This window comes from Haemaphysalis longicornis, unplaced genomic scaffold, assembly GCF_048455015.1.
Source record: "Haemaphysalis longicornis isolate Haplotype H1 unplaced genomic scaffold, Haemaphysalis longicornis Haplotype H1 scaffold_3, whole genome shotgun sequence".
NCBI classification, from domain to species: Eukaryota; Metazoa; Arthropoda; class Arachnida; order Ixodida; family Ixodidae; genus Haemaphysalis; species Haemaphysalis longicornis.
Genome location: NW_027526335.1, coordinates 89,971,251 through 89,983,790, shown reverse-complemented (window position 1 = coordinate 89,983,790; position 12,540 = coordinate 89,971,251). Strand labels below are relative to the sequence as shown.

Here is a 12,540-nt window from a genome sequence, read left to right as displayed (position 1 = left end):
GTTTGCTTGTGTGCCTCTTGTTACGTGTTTTCGTGCTGCCTTTTCGTCCGTGTTCTTTCCCCTTCCCTCACCTTCCACCTTTCTAGCCAATAGGAATGTCTCACTTGCTCAAACTGTTTGAAACACCCCTCACCCGCGACCTCTCCTGCAGGGATGAGGGAAGTAACCCTCCCTCACAGAAGTTTTTGTATAAAGACGCAATGTGAGAAATTAAAATACAGCCCTGAAGAAGGAGTTTCTAACTCCGAAACTGTTGGCAACAAAAACGGGAAACGTGTCAGTCGACTTCTTTCACTATATATATATATATATATATATATATATATATATATATATATATATATATATATATATATATATATATATATATATATATATATATATATTCTCTTGTCGCTTTCGAATTTTTTCGAATTCTTTGTGTTTGTGTGCGTCTGTCTCTTTGTTAGGGCAACATTAAAAAGGCCCTTCGACAGCACAAAATTTTGTTTTGAGAAGCATTGGACTCCGACTGAAACGCCGACAAGCAAGCAGTTTGCTCGAAAGCCTGCAGAGGCCCCAACCCCGTTTGGTACAGTAGAATGAATAAGAAAAATTGATGGGCTGGAAATTTTAATGTTTGAGTACACAAATACAAGCTATAGATATACAGCATCATAAAGTAAGGAACAGGAGTAATATACAATAAATTACATTGGAGTACATCAGAGTAAAGTATAAGAAAGTGCAGTAGGACAATCAGAGTAAAAATATTGTTGCGTTTTAAACATACACACAACCACAAAACTAGCGCATTAAGCGACAACTCTAAACAAAATCCACAGTTCTAGCCATTGAAGCAGAAATTCTGACTAAAAACGTATTCTTTCACCTGTGTTTCAAATTTGCTTCTGGTGTGTTTGTAATCAATCTGAGTTTCTATTCCAGAGGCCCGACATTTAACGGAACTCGAGAGACACGAGCTCTGGCGACGCCCACAAAACATGGTTATAATATATATATATATATATATATATATATATATATATATATATATATATATATATATATAACACAGAAATAAGAGTTGGCAGTCAAGGAAACCTCGGAAAGCTAAGGGGAGGATGTGGTAGGTCATTGAAACCGACAAAGAATTAGGAAAGAAAGGAAGAAAGTGGAGAAAAATGCCCGCCATGTGGGATCCGAACCCACGACCTCCAGAATATCGGTCTGGTGCGATAACCCCTACGCTACCGGCGGGGCGATTTTCCCCTCCACTTTCGGGGGTTTTATGTTTAGTATTTTTGTTTCCTGTGCTTTGGGGTGGTAGCCAGCGCCACTCGGACTACTCGGGGTGAAGGGGACCTTCTTTTTTAACCCCCGGGTCGTGACTCCAGTGTCAACGACATGTCGAGAGTGGTCGACCAGCGTTGAACCCTCTTAAGCTTCCTATGGCACCAAGACTGCAAGAACAGAGGCCCTCGCTTGCATGTAGCGAATCAGAATAGGAAATGAGGGGCTCGTTGAAAATAACACAGAAATAAGAGTTGGCAGTCAAGAAAACATCGGAAAGCAAAGGGAAGGATGTGGTAGGTCATTGAAACAGACAAAGAATTTGGAAAGAAAGAAAGAAAGTGGAGAATATATATATATATATATATATATATACAGGAAGAAATGCCGGCAGTCTACAACGCCAAAGAAGGCATAGGGGAATGGTTAGAATATTTTTTACCGTTAGTGACGTTACATTAATATTTATTATTATTAATTACGTGAGAAAGAAAGAAACAAAAACACGCGCCCAGAGTGGGGACCGAACCCACGCCTTTCGATTAGATCTCGAATGCCTTACCAATTCGGATATCTGGGCGACTGTGTTCCGCTTCACTTTCTGGGGTATTGATATATACTACAACTGTATCTTACGCTTGAGGGTGGTAGCCAGCGCCACTCAGACTACACGGGGAGAACGGGACCTTCTTCTCAACCCCCGGGGCGTGACGCGAACGTCTACACCCTGTCATAAGCGGGTAACTGGCGGGAAACCCTCTTATGCTACCTTGGCATCAAGGCTGCCAGAACCGAGGCCCTTGCTAAGCTTTCGCACGATAATAGGGTTTGTAAGGTAAGGCATTCGTAAGGCATTGGTAAGGCATTCGAGATGTAATCGAAAGGCGTGGGTTCGGTCCCCACTCTGGGTGCGTGTTTTTCTCTTTCTTTCTCACGTAATTAATAATAATAAATAATAATGTAACATCACTAACGGTAAAAAATATTCTAACCATTCCCGTATGCCTTCTTTGGCGTTGTAGACTGCCGGCATTTCTTCCTGTATTTCTAACGAGCCCCTCATTTACAAACCCTATTATCCCTATTATATATACATTTACAAACCCTATTATATATATATATATATATATATATATATATATATATATATATATATATATATATATATATATATATATATATATGCGTGCGCGTGCGTGAGTGCGTTACTAGAGCTTATTGTAGCTTCAGGCGTCAGGTAAATGCTACTGGCTTCCTGTTTACCCTTTCACATAGCCACTCTTACTAGAACCGACGAGTAGTCGGAGGAGCCAGCCCGTTGATTTCGAACAGGTCTGTTGTCGTTTTCTTCATGTCCCCCCTCTTTATTCCCTCTTGTCGGAATTTTCCCTTTCGAATTTTCTCGAATCCTTTGTGCGTGTGTAGTTCTGTCTCTTTGGGAGGGCAACATTAAAAATGCCCATCGACGGCACAAACATTTTGTTTTGACAAGCATTGGACTCTGACTGAAACGCCGACGAGCAAGCAGTTTGCTAGAAACGTTCTAATTTCCCCCTACTCCTTATGACAACTGAACGCAACCCTTCCCGTAATGTGAGTGTGTATACTTATAATTATATACACTATTTACGAATATGATCCCGTATGAATCCCGCAGGAGTGTCACCAGGCGCTCAGAGGGAGCGGGCGTGCTCGCTTCCGTAAACCACCTTTCTGGTTGTTGTTGACCGGACTAAGAAATTAGAAAATTGCAACGGCTTAAACTGTAAATAAAAAATAAACCAATTCCACACAATGTGAAAGCTGTCTGAAGTGAGAAGCAGTGATTTATCGATGTTTCCCTTGTGTTATTTGTGTATGTACATTATGTTTTTGTTGTTTTTTTGTAGCGCCACCAGTATAAAATTTCCCAATAAAGGTGGCATTGCTCCTACTCTTCCGCCAAGAGGGGTTGTGGGGCCCGTCTTGACTAGTATCAGCCTGCGTTAATACCGAAAGTACTCAAGAGAGGGCGCTGCCGCCACCTAACTGCACAGATATGAAGTAGTGAGAGAAATCTGGAAGGGAGTAATGGTACCAGCACTCACCTTTTCAAACGCAGTAGTGTGTGTCAAATCAGAGATTCAATCAGGGCTAGAAGTAAATCAGAGGGCCGTGGGTCGATTGGCATTAGGAGCACCCAGTAATACAACAAATGAGGCAGTGCAGGGAGACACGGGAGGGGCAGCCTTCGAAGTGAGAGAAGCACAGAGCAAAATATGTTTTGAAGAACGACTTAGAAATATTGATGACCAGAGATGGGCGGCCAAAGTGCTACGGTATCTTTACATGAAAAGCGTGTACACACAGTGGAGGAAAAGAACCAGAAGGCTCAAGACAAAGTATATGAAACCTGGAAGTGCAGGCGAAACGACCAAAGCAATAAAAAAATGTACTGAAAGAATCGTAGACAATGACCTGGACAAAGAGGATGGATGCGAAGAAGTCCTTAGAAATCTACAGGATCGGGAAGCAGGAGTTCACAAGGGAAAAATCATTCGATAATACCAAAGGGAGTGCATTGCTTTTTGAAGCCCGGGGGGTTGCTTGCGGAAAAAACGCTTATCCGCGAGCCAGTACGGGAATAACTACGTGCAGCCTGCGGAAATGAGCCAGAAACCATGCGACATATTGTAACGGAGTGCAAAAGTATCCGTCCAGTTCTCAGTGAGGGAGCCATCCAGCTTCCGGAGACCCTTGGCTTTAAGGTTAGCGGAAAAGTGAATTGGACAGCAGAAGAGGTTAGTAAAAGAAGGTTACAATGTTGGTGGGAAAAGAGCAGAGAACAATCTGGGAAGACATGCGAAGAAAGAGGCCAGACTAGCACAGAAATTGCGTAAAAGTATTTTCTTTTTATTTTGACATTATGTTTTATTTATTTTGTTTGTATTTTTTGGCGAGGTGATTGTACATTGGCGTTGCGACTAAGGCCGCTGTGCAACGCCACCCCGTTACAAAGGGGAAGCCACTAAGCATCATCAAGCATCATCATCATGCTTATAAAGAGACATCGGATTAAGTATTTATTTATTTGAGGTAATTCATGCCTTAATTTACGATGTTTTTCTATTATTGTGTACTTATTTGCGGCCTAGCAACGTCCGTGGCAACGGCGCAGCGCGAAGGTCACCCCGAACATTTTGCATATAGGTAACGTGCTCCTCTGTGGCGCAATGGGGTAGACATTACTTTCGTAACGCGAGAAACCCCGGTTCGATCCCGACCAGTGGAACCGGTTTTCTTTTCGACGCCTCTGTTTGGGGGCGTGACGCTGCAATCCCGGACGGCCTACGACGACAAACGTGGCCCTTAGGTGCTTCGCACTTACAACAAATGTGCGGTTCGACGGAATTTTAACCGGGGTCTCCAAAGGAGCAGCCATAAGCGATACCAGAGAGCTATCGTCGCACGTTGGCAGCGTTGGAACAAAACATGTCAGTGTTGTTGTTCCTATCTTGGTATTATATCTTGGTACTTGGGCGATTGACCAGGAATCGGGAGCTTTAAGAAGCTGATGTGCCCCCTGCGCGAAATTCACAAAGCTGGAAATTGGAAACGTAATAGTTATAGGATGGAGCGTACGTACCGCCTTACGATTGAAACCTGACGGCGTGTGAGTACAACAGGTGCACACCAGCCGCGTGCGGAACCCTGATTTAAGCAAGTCTGTAGCGTGTTCCAGGCTGCTTGCTGAAGCAATTCCCGTCGTAAGCCGGAGAGACGAAAGCGGTAAAATATACGCAAGCATGAGGTAGCCGAAAAGTAGCCGGTGAGCAATCCGAGCTTAAAGACAAAGAAACGAACGCGAAGAAACAGTCGCAAATGCGATGTAGCAGTACACAAGCTGTTGATTGATTGATTGATTGATTGATTGATTGATTGATTGATTGATTGATTGATTGATTGATTGATTGATTGATTGATTGATTGATTGATTGATTGATTGATTGATTGATTGATTGATTGATGAGTATCGCCAGGCGTTCCCCTTCGGAGCACGTGAGCAGGCTCAAGCGTCCCGAAGATTTTTTTTTTCTTGACTCGGTTTTCGTGATTTTTCACGCAGACCCAAAAATTAAAACATTCCGATTGCAATGGGAGTATTTCTAAAACAGTTTATCAACTTAATATTTCGGTGGCATCAAGAACTTTTATCTCTCTTTCTCTCTCTGTTGGATTCTCGCCATGTCATTGTGTGTTTTGTTTTTGCTTAGTATGTTTCCCCTTGGTTTCTACATCTCTGTATTGCTTAAAACAGCTCCAGGCTACATTTTGACCCAAGAAAACCTCGCTGAGCTCAAGAGAAATAGAAAATTCGACAACAGGTTTTACACTCAAGACCCAAAAGAGAGCGTCTTGGGTCGGGGAACGAGCTAACGTAAAAGATATCACAGATAAAATACAGGGAGGACTATGTTGAGCGTAGGTCGGGCAGCAGTTGGACCACACGAGTGATTAAATATTTTAACCAGAAATGAGGTAAAAAGTAAAGGAAGGCGTAAAGCTCGTTAGCAACATGAGCTAAGAAATTAATTGGGGAGTGAACAAATCCAGAGGACATAAAATACAGGCACTTGGAAATATATGGGGGAGGCTTCCGCCCTGTATGAAGTTCTTCGACCGATGTGCGTGGTCCGCAAAAATAAGTTTTAGTACTGCATGAAACATCAACATTCGGACGTTGATGATGCAGATAAGTACGAATGAAAGCAGAGATCGGTATGCACCTGCTTATGCCATGATGCAAGGCCTTGACCAGACCATGTGAATAACGTCACAAATCCGTGCGCACCAACTTCACCAATACCATCAACATCATCACCATCATTGTCACCACGTTTGATCTGGCGTAGGAAGCTAAGCATTTTACCTTGGCTGACATCGCCAGATACAAAAAATATAGTTCTCCATCTTTTTCACTCTCGCTCTCTCGTCAACGCAACTACAACGAACTTCTTACTAACCATCAAATGACACACTGCTTACGTTTATTTAACATAGGAATAATGATAACGGTCACAATCTCGTTCCTCAAAAGAGGGTGGGAAGCTATTCTTAATCTGCACCGGCTACACTTTTGAACTCAACTTAACTGACGATAAGTTTTATTTCAATCAACATGTAGAACCAGCAAAGTAAGTCTTATTTCAACCAACACTTATTGGTGCAGTCTCAGCATTGCGACGCCAATGCATATGGCGCTGCATTGGTGCGCTGGTGCTGTTTCTTTTTCTTAATCTACACCAGCTACACTTTTGAATTCAACTCAACTGATGATAAGTTTTATTTCAATCAACATGTAGAACCAGCAAAATAAGTCTTATTTCAACCAACACTTATTTGTGCAGGCTCCGCATTGCGACACCAATGCATATGTCGCTGCATTGGTGCGCTGGTGTTGTCAAGTGTAAAATATCCCTAGTTGCTTGAGAATTAATAGCAAAATAAAATACTACGCTCTTGTCGCAATGATAAGCGGTATCATAGCTCCTATATTCATAGCATACAGTCGAGGGCCGTGAGACCAAATGAGAAGTGAAATTGTTCTGTTGAAGGAGGACAACCACGTGCCTTGCGCTCCTAGTAACGTGAGCAGCGCATTGAAGACGATTTCGTGCGTGTTTGCCCGTGTTACAACCAACGCATTATGTTCCATAATATTCCATCTTCCTCAAGAATCCTACAAAAGAAAAAATCAACCTTCAATATTCCGTTTCTTCCGGCATTCTTGTGCTACGTACAACGCGTGCAGGATTATAGAACAGGCCGAAATTGCGTCCGGTTTAGATTTCCGCCGCTAGTGGTTGGCCTTGAAGTTTTCTTCGGAAGAAGTGCTTCGTTTCTTCTGTTTTCAAGTGTATTTTTCTATGACACTTGATTCCCACATTTTTTTCGAAATTGGACCCCGAATGTGTGTTTGCAGGGATAGATTCTTTGAACTGCCTTCTAATTCTGGTTGCACTCCTCACTTTGCCCCCCCCCCTGCCCCCTCCCCCCGGTACGAGAACAGGTCTATGGGAGAAAATAGGAGCCAGCCTTTTTTTTACTTGCGTGAGCTTTCTTCCAGCAACAGTGGACTTTTCTGAACAACAGACGGAACGGAATACCAAGTTTTATAAATAGCTATGGCACAGTCTAAGTGCGTCAGAAAGAAATATATTGTGCGCTTGTCCCGGGCGATATCTTTGAAAGTGCATGACAAGCAATAAAAAATGTGCACGCCGCGGCATCAATCTTTGAGCAACCCGAATATTTGCGCAAAATACTTCTACCGCCACATTCACATGAGGTATGTTTACGTGCTGCAACCGAGACGAAGGTCGGTGGAAAGCTTTCATGTTGGAGCGTACCAAATTACAAGCAATGAGAACGTTCTGTGTGCAAGAAACCGTGCACGTCTCATTTCTTGCCCGTGGTGGGCGGGGAGCTGCAAAAGGCAGAAAAAGATTGAGGAAGGAATGCGTCGTAAACAGCGCTTAAAGTCCTTTTCGGAAGAAAGGTTGGCGGCAGAGTACGCGCGATTCGTATTACACGGGAGCATACTGCACATGGGCTGCAGACGAGCTCATTTTAAGACAAAAGCATAAAATTGCTATTTTACGTACGCGCGTTGCGACGTTCAGAAAATCGGTTGTCCGAAAAAAGTTGAAGTAGCTCGAGCCGGGGAGGGTAAGCCCATGTCAAGCGGCAGAAAAGGGAAGCGTAAGTGCATGAGGAGGGTTGGAAGCGAGCTGTGAGACAGGGCCACAGAGCGTGTCGGGAAATGGGGATGGCAAGCGAACTGTACGAGCTTCTCAGAATTCGGTCCAGGGGGCTGGTCAAGTGGTGACTGTTGTAGCGACTGCCGGCGGCAAACCTGCGGTACGGGCTTCAGAGGAGGCTGTCCTGGGCACTGGTCAAGTGGTGGCTTGCGGGGCCGCGTAGTTCAACCAAAAGTTCAACAGGAGATCAACACGAGGCTCCTGCCGCCGGCAAACCAGCGGAAAGGGTCTCGGGGGTGGTGTCCAGGCGGCGGGTTGACAGTCGTGTCCGCATTGTTCAACGGCAATTTCAACATCAGATCAACAGGAGGCTCCTGCTGGCGACAAACCAGCGGAAAGAGCTTCGGAAGATTCTTTCCAGGTTACTGGGGAAGTGGTGACAGTCGTGGCCGCATAGTTCAACAGAGACTTCTACAGCAGATCAACAGAAGACTCTTGCCGACGGTAAATTAGCGGTACGAGCTTCGGAGGAGGCTGTCCAGGAGGCTTGTCAAGTGGTGACAGTCGTGGTCGCATATTTCAGCTGTAAATTTAACACCAGGTCAACGGAAGGCTCACGCCGACCTTAAACTGGTGTAAAAAGCTTCGGAAGATGCGGTCCAGGTTGCTGGTCAAGTGTTGACAGTCGTGGCCGGAGGATAGTTCAACAAAGGGTTCAGCAGCAGATCAACAGGAGGCTCCTGCAGACGCCAAACTAGCGGAACGAGCTTCAGAGGATGCTGTCCAGGGGTCCGGTCAAATGGTGACAGGCGGGGCCACATAGTTCAACATTTAGGGACTGTTAGGGACTGTTAAGGACTGTTGCTCCATACCTCTGCCTCACCAAAGAAGACTTGGGCTCCCTTGAAAAACGCATCCGCATGGAATTTAAATTAGCATTGGGCCTACCTATGAACATTTCCACTCAGGACTTCTTCAAATGGGGCTTCATAATTCATTTTCAGAAATAATTGAAGGCCACCTTGCCAAACAACTTGTCCGGCTTACTCAAACACTTGCGGGCCTTGATTTACTCTAACACCTATGACCCGCGCGCGAGCGTCTATACTGCTCTTGTTTTTCTTTCTCCCCGAGGCTTTGGGGTCTGCTATACGGGTTTGTTCAATACCAAACAACATGCACCCGTATTTCCACCCGGGGGGAAGACAAGCATGCAGCCAAGCCTACGAGAACATCCATGAGAACCGTCTGGAAGTCGCGTACACAGACGCTAGCTTATATCCAGGCGGGCAGCACAAAGCTCCAACCATCACCACCAAATCGGCCCTATTACCTGTGCGTCAATTAATACAACATCCATGAAGATTTCTGAAGATCTCGCGATTACACTCGCACTCATTCACACCAAGAGCTTGGTCATCTGCCTGTCGGAGCTTATGGGCGGAGAGGGTAACTCCGCCAACTTTCCGCCTCCTCTCGTGACATCAGCTACAAAAACCGTCGCCCTTTTCTGGACACCCGCCCACGGTATATTGACGAGCAATAATTTTGTCCATCAGTAAGTCTGCGCACTCTCCTAGGGCATCGGTCGCCGGTCATCACTTGGATTCCCTGATGAGGAAACCACTCCGACTTTATAGGTCATTAAGGCTTTGTATTACTGCTCAACAGAAGGTTCAAATTCAAATTTAATGATTTTTTTTCCGGAAATGTACAACGAGGCGGGCTGGGACTAAAGGCTACGAAAGCCTGCAGAGGCCCCAAGCCCCCTTTGGTACAGTAGAATGAATAAGCAAAATTGACGGGCTGGAAAATCTAATGTTGCAGTAAACAAAGATAAGCTATAGATATACAGCATCCTAAAGTAAAGAACAGGAGTAATATGCCATAAAGTACATTGGAGTACTTCAGAGTAAAGTATAATAAAGTGCAGTAGGACAATCAGAGTAAAAATACTGTTGCGTTTTAAACATACACACAACCACAAAACTAGCGCATTAAGCGGCAACTCCAAACAACATCCACAGTTCTAGCCATTGAAGCAGAAATTCTGACTAAAAAAGTGTTCTTTCACCTGTGTTTCAAATTTGCTTCTGGTGTGTTTGTAATCAATCTGAGTTTGTATTCCAGAGGTCCAACATTTAACGGAACTCGGGAGGCACGAGCTCTAGCGACGCCCACGTAACATGGTGATAATATTTCGAGGCAGAGTTCAAGCGCTTTAGAAATGCGATTCATGCTCATTATTGGAGTGACGTAACCGGTACAGGGCAGCGCGCTCGAAGGAGCCGCGACTATGGCATGCCGCATTTTTTAGTGCGTTCGCTGGCTCCACCGTTGCACTGGTGGCTACTGGGGGCATTGACATCCAACTAGTTTACTTCATCGCGATTTTATTTTATTAATCTTTACTTCACTACAATCTTCATTAAATTTACATTTCCGGCGTTCATTTAAGCTTTTTATTGGGAGTTTGCAGTCCTAAGAAGCAAGTTCTGCCCATTTCTGCCGTTGGTAGCAGATAACGCAATCACGTGACCAAACCCTAGTTGAAAAAAAAAGAAAGCGGATGATGGAAACAGGCCATATTCAAAATAATTGCTATTCGGTGTTACGTTATATAAACCATCCGTCTGCTTGTCGATACAAAATTTCCTTGAGGCCCTTACGTCTGCTTGCGTGCTTTCAAGGCGAAAGCTTGGCGATACCTATTAACAACTTATTCGCTCATAGATTGTACTTGCGTCTTTTTCACCGGTTTCATTTCTTTGTCTTTTGGCACGAACTACTTCGACCGGCTTCTTTTCTGCTATACCGTGCATGCGTCAGTTTCTTCTCTTTCATTTCTTGCTGAATGACGTCAGCAAGAAGACTGGAACACACTACAGCCTCCCTAGAATAGGGGTTCTGCGCGGCTGGTGTGAAGATGTCCTTCTCACGTGCCATCACGCTCACGTGTCACGCGGCACGCAATATTCAACTTTTAATTTTCCAACTCACGCTTTTGCTAATTTTGAAAACTGGACCCATTAGCTCCTCAAAACTTCGAACTGTGGGCAAATCGCACAAGCGGGCACGTGCTATGAAAGAAAAGTACAAAACAACCGCAACTTTTCAAAATGGTCTGCTTTATTTGGCTTTGCTCTTCTGCGTTCTTGTCCGACGAAGCTCTCTAGAGTCGTTGGATTTTTTTTCCAGCGAAGCTGTTTAGCAATTCTTTGAATCGGTGTTTCACAAAACTGAGTATAACAGCGGAAAGAGATCACCGGCACCGACAGGATTCCAACCTGTGTATGGCAGATTGACGAAGTTAGACATAGTCGTCTTACCCACTCAGCTACGACCGCGAGTTAGTACCCGAAAGCCAAATGGCTTACTGACTCAGCTCTTACTGTGGGGAGAGAAATCAAGCCGGTGGCTCGACACAGAAATAGCAACAAAGATGGAGTGAAGGTCATTCCGGCAGCAAAGAAGAAGCGAATCGGCTGCAATCGTGGACCTAAACCCTCGTGACGGTCGTGAACTGTAAACAATGTACCACTCCGCAGCAGCCGCCATTAATGGTCTTCTCAATGCAAGCTCATTCTTTTGCGAAATGCCCATTCAACAGCAGATCAACAGAAGGTCCAACTAGGCTTTCGCCTTTACATGGTTAGAAAGCTCTAAGCACTCCCCGTAATTTTATGCCTTTTAGCAGCATAACCAGACGTTTGGTCGATAGCAGAAACCACGCTTTCTGCTACGTTACCTTATCGGTATGAAGGTATACCTCATCAACAGTCTTGTTTAATGATGATGGTGAATCGATTTTTATGGCGCAAGGCCGACTAAGATCAAAGAGCGCCAAGGAAGAGTTGTTTTATGAGGACGAAGAGACAGTAAGTATAAAGCTTTTAACTAATAATAAACGTGAAATTACATAAATGACCATAAAGATGACTGATGTGAAGGACCAGGTTGTCAAAATGCATAAGTCATGACGTGTAAAAACTTGACATGGCTAAGAAACTTCAGAGTTCGCTTTTGGGTAATTATGGGGTCGTCCCCTAAAAGTAGGATGGTTGTAGTGGAATGTGTTGTCTCTATCGTTGTGGGAAGTGTTTGTGGTGTTGTCTAGTGGCTTGCATTGAATGAGGATGTGGATCCTGGATAGGCAGTCTCCACACCTGCTGCAGAGAGGTCTCGGAGACCCAGTGTGCAGGTGGGAGTGGGTTACATGCGTGTGGCCTATCCGTAATCTAGCCAAGGAGAACTCTGTGCATCTGTTGCGTGTGTTCGTGGTGTCTGCTCCCAAGCGTGATTTAATTACGTGTAACGTGTTGTCTGTCTGTGTACTCCCGTATGTTTGTCAGGCTTTGCGAAGGTGTCGTTTGATGTGTGGCTTGATGTCAGTGTAGGGAAATGGGAAATGGTCAGTGTAGGGAAAAGTATGTTGTGTCTTGCAGTGCAGCAACGGCAGCCATTTCGTCCGCAACCTCATTACCGACAATTCCAGAGTGGCCTGGAATCCAGCAAATAGTTATTTACA

The 12,540-nt window shown here is 44.6% G+C and overlaps 1 non-coding gene across 1 annotated transcript; it reads right to left on the bottom strand.

Annotated features, from left to right (window-relative positions):
• Positions 1 to 1,166: 1,166 nt before the first annotated feature.
• Positions 1,167 to 1,239, bottom strand: Trnai-gau (transfer RNA isoleucine (anticodon GAU)). The gene has a single exon. It is a non-coding gene; the product is annotated as a tRNA-Ile (tRNA).
• Between the last annotated feature and the right edge of the window lie 11,301 nt (positions 1,240 to 12,540).